The 10994-nt window shown below is 42.6% G+C and overlaps 1 protein-coding gene and 1 long non-coding RNA gene across 7 annotated transcripts in view; one reads left to right on the forward strand and one right to left on the reverse strand.

Annotated features, from left to right (window-relative positions):
* The window catches only part of CACNA2D3 (calcium voltage-gated channel auxiliary subunit alpha2delta 3), an 832272-nt gene that overhangs the window by 542550 nt on the left and 278728 nt on the right, over positions 1–10994 (reverse strand). The gene's annotated exons all lie outside the window — the stretch shown is intronic.
* Positions 525–10994, forward strand: part of LOC144289897 (uncharacterized) — a 32308-nt gene continuing 21838 nt past the window's right edge. Inside the window, exon 1 of the long non-coding RNA XR_013357846.1 lies at positions 525–2271. This is a non-coding gene — a long non-coding RNA (uncharacterized LOC144289897). The remainder of the gene's footprint in view (positions 2272–10994) is intronic.

The following is a 10994-nucleotide window of genomic DNA, read 5'->3' on the forward strand; positions in this document are numbered from 1 at the left end:
TAGGTATGTGACATGGGCTAAATTTGTCAAGCCAATTAGAGGCTCTGAGCTTCTTATGTTGAGCTTCCAGGGAAGCAGATTCTTCTTTTCCACTTGGCTTTGGGCCTGGAAAATAAAGCTAGTGCTGTGGGTACCTCAGCCTGCTTGAGAATGAACTAGCCCAGGAATGTGTGGGACTAAAGTATGAACACAGGATTCGGGTGTTCTTATGACCTATTCTGAGACCCTGTATGCATCCTCCCTGGAGCCACATATCCCTTTGAACATTTTTGTAAATTTCTTTGTTGCTGTGCTACTTTGGGTTGAGTTTTCTATTTCATACAATCAATAAATAAGGCCTTGCCTACTGTTAAATTCAGCGTGAGCTGGCCATTTCTGGAACCTTCTCCCAGAGCTATTACTGAAGGACCTGAATTCTATTACCTTGGTAATGAACCCATTGCCAAGGACTCCAAGGCCAAGATTAGAATTCTTCCTCTTGGAATGATCAGAAGTGTCATCTAAAATAGCTGAAAGGTGGTTTGCCTGGGTGGCTCAGTTGGTTAAGTGTCCAACTCTTGATTTCAGCTCAGATCATGATCTCAGGGTTATGATATCAAACTCCACGTCAGGGTCGGCACTGGGGGTGGAGCCTGGTTAGGATTCTCTCTCTCTCTCTTTCCTTCTCCCTCTGCCCACTCCACCTCCCTCTCTAAAAAACATGCCCCCCCCAAAAAAAGAAAAAAAATAGCTCAAAAGCCAGTTCTCAGTGACATATGCCATTCATTATAAGAAAGACTAATCCTCATAGCTTTCTTCCACCCTTGCCAAAGCATCATTGTCAAAAGAATAAGGAAGCTGGACTCTCCGGCCCATAATCTGATGTATAACTGTGACTTAGTAAGAACCGAGCAGTGTGCTGGTGCCGACTGTCAGCAGAAGCAACAGATGGGTGCCCTCCTGTCATCGTTCAAGGCCAAAGAGAATCTAAACAAACAAAAGCGCTGCATGGCTCCCAGGCCACAGAGGCCCCACCACACCACATGAGATATCGAGTCTTCACTTCTGTGGTCTGGCTTACCAGCCTGTGTATTCTACATTTGACTGACATGAAAACAAAACACTGGAAATAGTTCATTTTCTGGAAACTTCCTCTCATAGCCACTTGAGGTTCTTGATTTGAACCAGCCTCAGTACCCTTCCATTTTGAAATAACCTTTGAAACTACTGAGGTTCTCCCCAAAGAAGTTGCTTTTCCAGGATTCCTCTTTTACTCTCCTTCCATACTTTCCCCATATTAATCATCTTGGCAAGGAATGCATCATTAATACTTTCACCCAGCATAGCAGAATTTCTCGGATTTTTCCCCCTCAGATAGACAATTTTTAAGAAAAACAAAAACCTGCAGTTGCCATTCATGTGGCACTTTTAATCTATTTTGAATTGGAACAGATTAGCACTCAGAGAGGTTGTGTAACATGGATCAAAAGAAAAATGAGCTTGGGACGTCTGGTTCACAACATTTGCAAACAAGGACAGTCCTGTTGGCTGAAAGAAGTGCCTATTGTGTAATTAACTGAGATGTCAGCATTCGGCTGGAAAAACGTTCCTCCTGAGGGGCCCTTTTTTCCCAGATCCCACCTTGAAGAATCTGGAATGTGGAAGGAGCCTCATCTGTGGAGCATTCCATTCCAGGGGAGTCAAAGGTGCAGAGAACACTGTCAGGGGCTGGCTTGAGCATGCTGGGGCAGCCACGCCAGACCCCACACAGCGCAGGCGCCCCAGCACGGCGGCGGGAAGGATGAGAACGTCGTTCTCGGCCTGGATTCAGGGATGGCTTAGCTCCATGATGCCTCCTAAGATATCATCATTTAGGAATCCAGTTGTTTGGAAAATACCACAAATATGATTTGATCAAGAAGATGTCATACTTCTTAAGGAAAAGAGACAAAAGGATACCCAAAAAAGGAAAAATGACCAATGGTGAATACCTATTAATTCTGGGGGTAATCCAGATGTTTATCACATTATTCACTATCCTCTTCTGAAAGTTTTTAAAGAAAAGGCAACAACACAGTGTGGAAGAGGCCTGACCTGTGAGCCCAAAGACCTGGCTTCTAGCATCTTCCTCTCCTTACCACCTGTGGGGTTTCACCTGAATCAGGTCCTTCGGGAGGCCTCCTCATTCCCATCTCTGCAGAGAGTCTTTCTTCTCTCTGTGCTCCATGGATGTCCCCCCATGACAGTTCTTGACCAAACTGGCCAAAGTTTGGGAACAGAGATCCCGAACAGGTAAGGGCACATACATATACATATAGCCTATACATATTCTTCTGCTCTTTGCTTAGAAAGTTGTTTTTTTCCTATGAATTAATATAGTTCAGGCCTTGTTATCCTAAGGGTATAAAGTTCTTGAGACCTCAGGCTAGGATCAGTCTGAAGGTATGTTGTTTGGTCCAAGCAGTGAGGTCTATACAGTGTTTTAAATTTCAATCCATTGCCAACACTTTCTTTAATGGGATGGTTCACTTTAAAACATGAATTTCCAACTCTGACAACAGGGGACCTTCCTTTGCATATGGCAGCACTGGCTGGACATGAGCAGTGGTGGTCTATCTCAGAGGAGACATGGGCTTGTCCCAGTCCCTTGCCTCTGCCATCACATTCCTCACCTGAAGCTCAGAATCACCACTGTTTATCATCAGACACCTGCCCAGCTCGGATGGATTCTGAGCTTTGTATCCTATGGCACATAGAGCTCTGACTTCTTTACAGTAGGGAGAGGCTCGTTGCTCAGGGCAAGGATAGGAGTGAAGAGGAGATGATTTCATGGAGGATGCAGAATTTTAGCTGTGCTTGGAGAGGTAGACTCGTCTTCAAGAAAAAAGAAAATATCTATTTCTAAAGCAATAGTAAACAGAATTGTTATTTTTAATATGGAAATCCTAAAAGCAGTACTGGGTAATGAGCCAAGTTCTGAGTAAGGATTCGTTAGCCCCTATGAATAGCCATGCTGTTCAAAAATATATAGCTCGAGGATCTCAAAATTCAGAAGGACCACTAACTTAAAGCCAACGAAATTGAGAGCTGTATGCTGCTCTGAGTGCCCCCTGGGGAGGAGAGGTTTAGCTCTAAAGGGCCGCAACTCATGTTACATGGTCCTTTTGATTTGTTTACCATCTCAGGAGGTAGATGTCTATGGACAAAAGGAGATAGAAATGTGCAAGAACTACTGGGTATTTACCCCCAAAGACATAGATGCAGTGAAACACCAGGACACCTGCACCCCAATGTTTATAGCAGCAATGTCCACAATAGCCAAACTGTGGAAGTAGCTTCAGTGTCCATCGACAGATGAATGAATAGAGAAGATGTGGTCTATGTATACAATGGAATATTACTCAGCCATTAGAAACGACAAAATCCCACCCCATTACCATTTGCTTCAACGTGGATGGAACTGGCGGGTATTATATTATGCTGAGTGAAGTAAGTCAGTTGGAGAAAGACAGTCATTATATGGTTCCACTCATACGGGGAATATAAGAAATAGTGAAAGGGATTATAGGGGAAAGGAGGGAAAATGAGTGGGAAAACTTAGAGAGGGTGACAAAACATGAGAGACTCCTAACTCTAGGAAACAAACAAGGGGTAGTGGAAGGGGAGGCGGGCAGGGGGATGGAGTGACTGGGTGATGAGCACTGAGGAGGACACTTGATGGAATGAGCACTGGGTGTTATACTATATGGTGGCAAATCAAACTTCAATAAAATATATGTTTTTATATATACATATAAAGAAATGTGCAAGAAAAGGAATCGGCTAGTTTATGAAAGGCATCAGACAGGGTTCTTTTGCTAGCAAGCAAATGACACTCACTATAGCAACCGAAATCAAGATGGAATGTTTTGAAAGTATACAGGACCTCACAGAATCAACAGGAAGACTGGAGTATAAGATCTGAGAAAGAAGGAATGACAGATACCATGGATTTCCAAGTGGCAAGAATTGGTCACATTATGGTCAGGAAAATGACAAAGAAAGAGTATCTGGGACATTCTGCTTAAACTGAAGTCCTGGAAGAGTCTGATGGGCCATGACTGGGTCAGGGGCTTCTCTCTGACTAAGGAAAAGCTGAGAAGCTGGCTAAAGTCTTCAACCAAGGACATTCATTGAGGAAGCATCCAAAAGAACTGGGCATCACCTGGTGGTTTCACCTTCACCTTCACCATTGAACAGCACAATGAGGAAGTCCAGAAGCAAAGAGAAGTGGAGTACATAAAAACGAAATCTTCAGCCTTCTCTCCCCAACAAAATGAAACAGCAGCATGTTTTAGAACTCTATAAGGCAAAGATGACTTTGTGGCCACTTTGATCTGTGACCCATGACTCAGATCAAAGGAAGAAACCGTGAAAGTCATTTTCCTGCCCAATCTCTTCTATCTGCCTGTATTAAAGACAAGACACAGCAAGAAACAAACAAGAAGGCTGAGCACAATGTGACCAACCCTGCGAGGAAAATCCCTGTCAGCCGGCTGCAGATGGAGAGCAGAGTCCAGTGCCGGGTGGTCTATGGAAGCTCTGTCTCTTCCCATCACGTCAGGTGAGGGGAAGAGAGATCCCAGTGAGGTCTTTCCCCTCCCACCTTCCTAATTTCTCCTAGCAAAGAAGCCTTAAAGAGTTAATCATAGACAGAGCTACCTTATATGGAGATCCAATATACAGAAACTGGAGCCTGCCAAGTTATGAGTTTTGCAACAAAATTACCACAACCTAAGACACTGCCTAAAATGAACTGTGCCTCATGACCATGTCCGCCTGGCCTCCTCCCCACCACACACAGACACGCATATACTTAGACGACAAAACTAAACAACCCGGGAAAAGGCAGACAGCTGGTGGTACAGAAGAATTCCTGGTCTAGCCTGAATTCCCCAGAGACTGGTTCTGGCACAGAAAGCTGCCTCTTCTATCCCTCCTCTTATGCCCATGTATCCCCCTACTGTAAGTAGTCTCTTCCACCAATAAAATAAAAGAAGTTGAAACCGAAGTTCATTAACACTTTCCCTTTGGCTTCTTCCCTACTGACTCTCATTCAGTACCTGTGTGGTAGGCCAGGACATACATTACATCTTGAAACGTTCCACGCAGCCCTGCCCTACAGGTAGGTACTGAGAGCCGTGTCTACAGATAAGGCAGGCTCAGGGAGATGTGAATCATGTCCAAGTTCCCAAGCAGCTAACATATAGGGGGATGGTTCCACCATGCACTAGAAGCCCAAGCTCCTTCTCCATCAGGTCTCTGACCTTCATCTGTGGCTGGCCACAAGTAAGACAGGAACCCCGCTTCTCAGAGGACCATCCAAGGATTCAATTGCAAGGAACAACTGCCACCCAACAATAACTTATAATAAGTGAGTGCTTTGCTTTTTTTTCATGAATAAAAATGTCTGGAAGTGCGCAGTGAAGGGCAGGTGCAGCTGCTCAAGAATACCACTGAGGCACCAGCTTCTCTCATCTTCCTGGTCTACCACCCTTAGCCTATGGCTTTCATCTTCATGGTAGTAGAATGGCTATTGCATCTCCAGGCATAGGATCTGTCTGTGTTCCAGGCAGGAAGGAGGGAGAAGGGGAAAAGCTGTCTCTTTACAAATCTTTACGCTGTCAAGTGGTGGGAGAAACCTTCTCTAGGAGCATCTGTCAATTTGCCACTGGTCAGAACTAGGTCACCTGGCCATTCCCAGGTGCACAATAGGCTGAGAGATCACGGAGAAGACAAGAAGGGGATGGAAATTGACTCTGTGAGTCATGATATAGAGTCTACCATGATGGGCCATATCAATAATTTAAGCAAATTCAAGCAAAGGGAACAATTCTTTATGGCTTTCTTCGTTCAAGAACCAATATAAAACCATGCATAATTAGAGACTTGAAAGTAAAAGTTTTTGTGCTGCTACCATGCCAATCAAATATATCATCCTTCATAATTTATTCACTCCATGAGCCCTTGTTGGGTCAAGGATAATTTTTTCAGTGAATGATATCTGGCACTTAAAATGCACTTCAAAACGTTTATTGAGTTGAACTAGATCATGTTTATCTAATAATGAAGAAGAAACATTTCCTGAGTGCTGGGTGCAATGATTCAAAAGAAACAGATGACACCATTGCTACCTGTAAAGAGTTTGTAAATCCAGCAAGAGGGCTCAGGAACACAAGTATATACTATAAAACAGTCACTTGCTATACTATGATAATGAGATAGGCAGCTTGAAGGTAGGAAAGAGAAGTATGTTTAGGGTGGGGTTTGATCTGGACCCAACAGAAAAACACCTACCACTGCTGACGTCACTCCTAACACCACCGTCAGCCCCAAAGAGGAAGAAGCTTCAGTGCCTGCTGCTTTTTATACCAATCCTTCAAGTCGGTATGACCCTCTACACACACTCTCCAGATGCTTAAACCCAGTTCTATCTGGGTTGAGCTGGATCTCCAGAAATGGAGAGAAGAGAGGTTGGAGGCACCTCAAAGAAAAAGCAAAGCAGTAACACAGGTCTAGAGTATGAGTAAGAAGAGGGTGGGTCACAAGCCTGCTGGGTGTTACAAAGGTTCAGAGGGAAGTAAAGCAGAATCTGGTCAGACAAGGACAGAGAGCCATCCGAATGCAAGAGGAGGTCTGGACTTGTGGATATCAGAGTATCAGAAAGACCCTAGTTATTGTGACAGTGATATGAGGTCACTGTGGACACTGGAAAAGTGTATCAGATAGCTATGTGGCAGGAAGGAGAGGAGGGGCAGAAGGGAGAGGAGGAAACTAGTGAGAGCTGGCTCCAGCTTCCCAATGCAAGAGGGTGAGAACTTAGTTTCCTGTGGCAAGGAAAGTGTATAACCCAGGGCTAAAGGGCAGACTTACTTGGGTGCTTTGCCAGCTACCAGCCTTCTCTGCATGTTTTGTGACAGAACCAGTCCCCTGGCCACAGCCCACTGAAACAGGGCTTATTGAACCACAACATGATAAAAATACAGCCACAGTCTCTCCCTCCTAGGAATCTGGGGTGGAAGTCAAACCTTCACTACCAGCACTGGCCTCAGAAAGGCAGGTGAGTTCAGGGTTGGGGCCTGTGTTCCTGGCAAAGCCCAGAAAGCCATGCTGCAAAGAGGTTGAAAAGAGAAGCAACAGTTGCTAGTAGGCAGGAAAGAGTGCCTTGGTTTCTAAGAACTACCCTTCTCCTGCCACAGCCCCTCAGGAGACCTTGTTATTCTACTGCTCTTGGTTCCGTAAATTAACTCTCTATCCTCTCTATCTGTAGAGGCTAGCTTGAGTGGGTTTCTTTCATTTGTAAGCACAGTGACCCCAGTGGAGACAAAGATATTTCAAAGTAAGACACAAGAGGGGCTGGACAAAGGTGACTCCAGGCTGCTAGCCGTGATGTCCAGTAGATGGGAAGGTGGTACCTTCAACTGCCATAAGGCCAGCAGGATGGGGCCCAGGGGGAGAGTAATGCTGTTGATCTTTAGACAATGGCGAGGTTTCTCATCCATGACAGGTGGAAATATGGAGCCAGTCAACCAATGCCACCAACCCATACCTGATCAAGAATTGGCTACTGGTATGCCCATGTATCTTGCACAAAGTTATAGCACAAGCACTAAATTTATGTTTGTTCATTCATTCCAATATTTAATTCTTTTTTTTAAAAAAAGTTATTTATTTATTTATTCATTAAAGACAGAGAGAAGCAGAGACATAGGGAGAGGGAGAAGTAGGCTCCCTGCAGGGAGCCCAATGCAGGATTCGATCCCAGAACCCTGGGCTCATGCCCTGAGCCAAAGGCAGAGGCTTAATCACTGAGCCACCCAGGTACCCTCCCAATATTCAATTCTTAACAGAAGCTACCAGAAAATGGAAACAAAATGTGTATTTCATCAAAGTAAAAATGGCAGATTAATCTTTTTGGTGTTATATAAAGCTTAGATCAAGTACATCATTTGTAAAAATGATCACCAATCTACTAGTGCCTCCCTTAATGATTGTTAAATTACCCCTTTAATAGATAATTAATGCATTTAATGCCTCTGACTCTAATGATTACTTTTATGCAAATTTGACTGATAATAGCTGGCAAACACAATACCCCCTTTATCATGATTTAGCCATCTTAATGCCCTTCCTACAAAAGACAGGTCACCTTAAATGCTTTTAATAATAACACAGTTCAGCTTTTCCTCTAAACAAAGAAATATGCATTAATTATACATTGATTTCTCAAAGAGTTTTTCCACCTCCCAGAGAGTTGCTCTAAAACTCTGCAATAAGAGGTCATCCTAATTTCCCAAGGATGGATTTTACTTAGAAAAATTACGTAGAACATTTACTTAGAAAAATTTTCACAACTCAAAATTAGTTGTAAAAGTCTTCAAGCCCCTGATGTAGGAGCTGATAAAGGCAAATCACCCATCTTAAGGCATATCATGAAACACAAATTAGGAAATAAAATCCCCTACAAGTCTGCTTTCAAATTATTTTGCTATATTTAAGAAGTAACCCACAAGGAAGTTAAAAGGTTTCGCTGAGAAACCAATAGATTTTCCTGATGTAAAGGGCATTATGATCATAAAGGAGTGACTGTCCCACTTTCTATCTCCTTCCCATGGAGTTAACAAAGCCCTTCTTATCCTCAGAAAAATTTTAGTAGCCATTCAATCATCACTAATTTATTTATTTATTTTTATTTATTTATTTTTATGATAGTCACACAGAGAGAGAGACAGAGGCAGAGACACAGGCAGAGGGAGAAGCAGGCTCCATGCACCGGGACCCTGACGTGGGATTCGATCCCGGGTTTCCAGGATCGCGCCCTGGGCCAAAGGCAGGCGCTAAACCGCTGCGCCACCCAGGGATCCCTCATCACTAATTTATTATACTTCTTTTTGTCTCTAACATTTTCCTGAATACAACCACTACAAAACTGACATACACACTATGTGTACAATTTACACCTATGTTTCCTCTCTCCATACTACCAATGAGTCATGGGGTATCCATACTGTCTGTCCACTTGTGGCCAGTGAGTCATGGGGTATCCATACTGTCTGTCCACTTGTGGCCAGTGAGTGATGGTGTACCAACCTGCAAACATTCTCAGTCACAGACAGTTTCTCTTGCTAGCTGCATGCACCCCTGGCTGCCATTCATTTGGCTTATTGACTAGCAAGTTTAACCATCTTGGCTGACGAGAGAGCTACAAGGGTCATGTCCACCCATGCTGTAAGGAATCAAGAAAATAATTCATAGTGTCCCTAGGAATGCTCAAGGAAATGGACTTTTAGGCAATCAGAGATCCTTGGACATAATGAAAAGATTTCTTGAACATCTCTGCAGTCTGGGAGAAAGCAACCAGCAAGGTCTAAACCCCTTGGCTGAAGGCCTACTGTGATGCAGGCACATATCTTCTGATTCTCTTACAGCTTGCATTTCCAGGAATGCTACCCCTTGCAAAATGGAATCTGCAAGAATCTAACTTAGCACATGAGTCAGAGTGAGCCAAGCAAACAACACATGAGAAAATACCCAAGGGGCTTTATTTCAATTAGAAAAATTCAGAAACAAACACACACACATGGAATCATAGAGCCTCCCAACAAGCATGCCCATTATGTATGGCTTGTAATGGTTAAACTGAAAAAAAAAAAAAATGTCTTGAAAATCATCTCTCAATAAAGAAACAGAAAAATAAAGTGATGCATCCATACCTAGAACAGTAGTTATGAGGATTCATTGTAAAAAAAAAAAAAAAAAAAAAAAAAAAAAAAAAAAAAACCCATACTGAATAACAAACAAAAAAGCAAATTGCAAAATATCATAAAGAATATGGAACCAATTATAGAAAATCCTCTTCAGCCAACACTGTGCATTTTATAAGGTACATGCACAAGTGTATAATCATGTTTTGAAAAATGTCAGAAAGGAGAGTGACCCATTTGAAATAGTCATTGTTCCAGGTATTACAATATGGATACATGATCTATCAGCATCTACTAGCAGAGATGTTTCTAGTGACGTGTGGAACTTACTTGCATTTAGCACTTAGGGCCCTCTACCCCCACCCCCACCTTTAAGTTTAACTGTCTTATTATGCCTCCATATACACTGAGTACCACATTAGGGTTTATAACTTTTGCTTCAACCATAAAACATCATTTAAGGAAGGATCGTCTATTATATTCACACCTGTTTTTACCCATCCCAACATTCTTTCCTTTGTGAATTCAAACCCTTCTTCTCCTACTATTTCTTTTCATTTAGAGAACTTTCTTCAGCCATTCTTTTAAAGGTAGACCTGATAGCAATGAATTCTCTCAGTATTTCGTAGTCTAAGAATCCTTGTACCTTTGCCTCATTCCTGAAGGATATTCTTGCTATAATTGACAACCTTTTTCTTTTAGTATATGAAGAGTATTACACCACTTCTTCTGGCCTCCTTGGTTTCAGATGAGAAACCTTCAGTGATTCAAATAGGTGATCCCCCTAGAAGTAATGTCAATTTTTTCTTTGCCTTTAGTGTTCTGAAGTTTAATTTCGATAAGCCTTCATGTGAATTTCTTTCGGTTTATCCTATCCAGGGTTTACTCAGCTTCAACTCCTTAGATCTGTAGGTTTATGTCTCTCACCAAATTTAACAAATTTTCAGCCATTATTTCTTTGAATACTTTTTCAATATCAGTCTCTCCTCTCCTTCTTGGTCTGTGTTGATATAAATGTTATTATATTCATAACATTCTGTATTATATTATGTTCTTCTGTTATTGTCCCACAGACACTCCCTACCCCCAGGTTCTAGTCTTCTTTTCCTCAATCTATTTCTCTCTGCTTTACAGACTGGGTAAATTCCTGGATGATTCCTACTGATCTATTTTCAAGCTCACCAATTCTTTCCTCTGTAATTTCCACTGGACTACTGAGTCCATCCGGCAAGGGTGTGTATGTGTGTTAGAGAGAGAGGCTATATTTTTCAG

The sequence above is a fragment of the Canis aureus genome, chromosome 19 (assembly GCF_053574225.1).
Source record: "Canis aureus isolate CA01 chromosome 19, VMU_Caureus_v.1.0, whole genome shotgun sequence".
Lineage (NCBI taxonomy): Eukaryota > Metazoa > Chordata > Mammalia > Carnivora > Canidae > Canis > Canis aureus.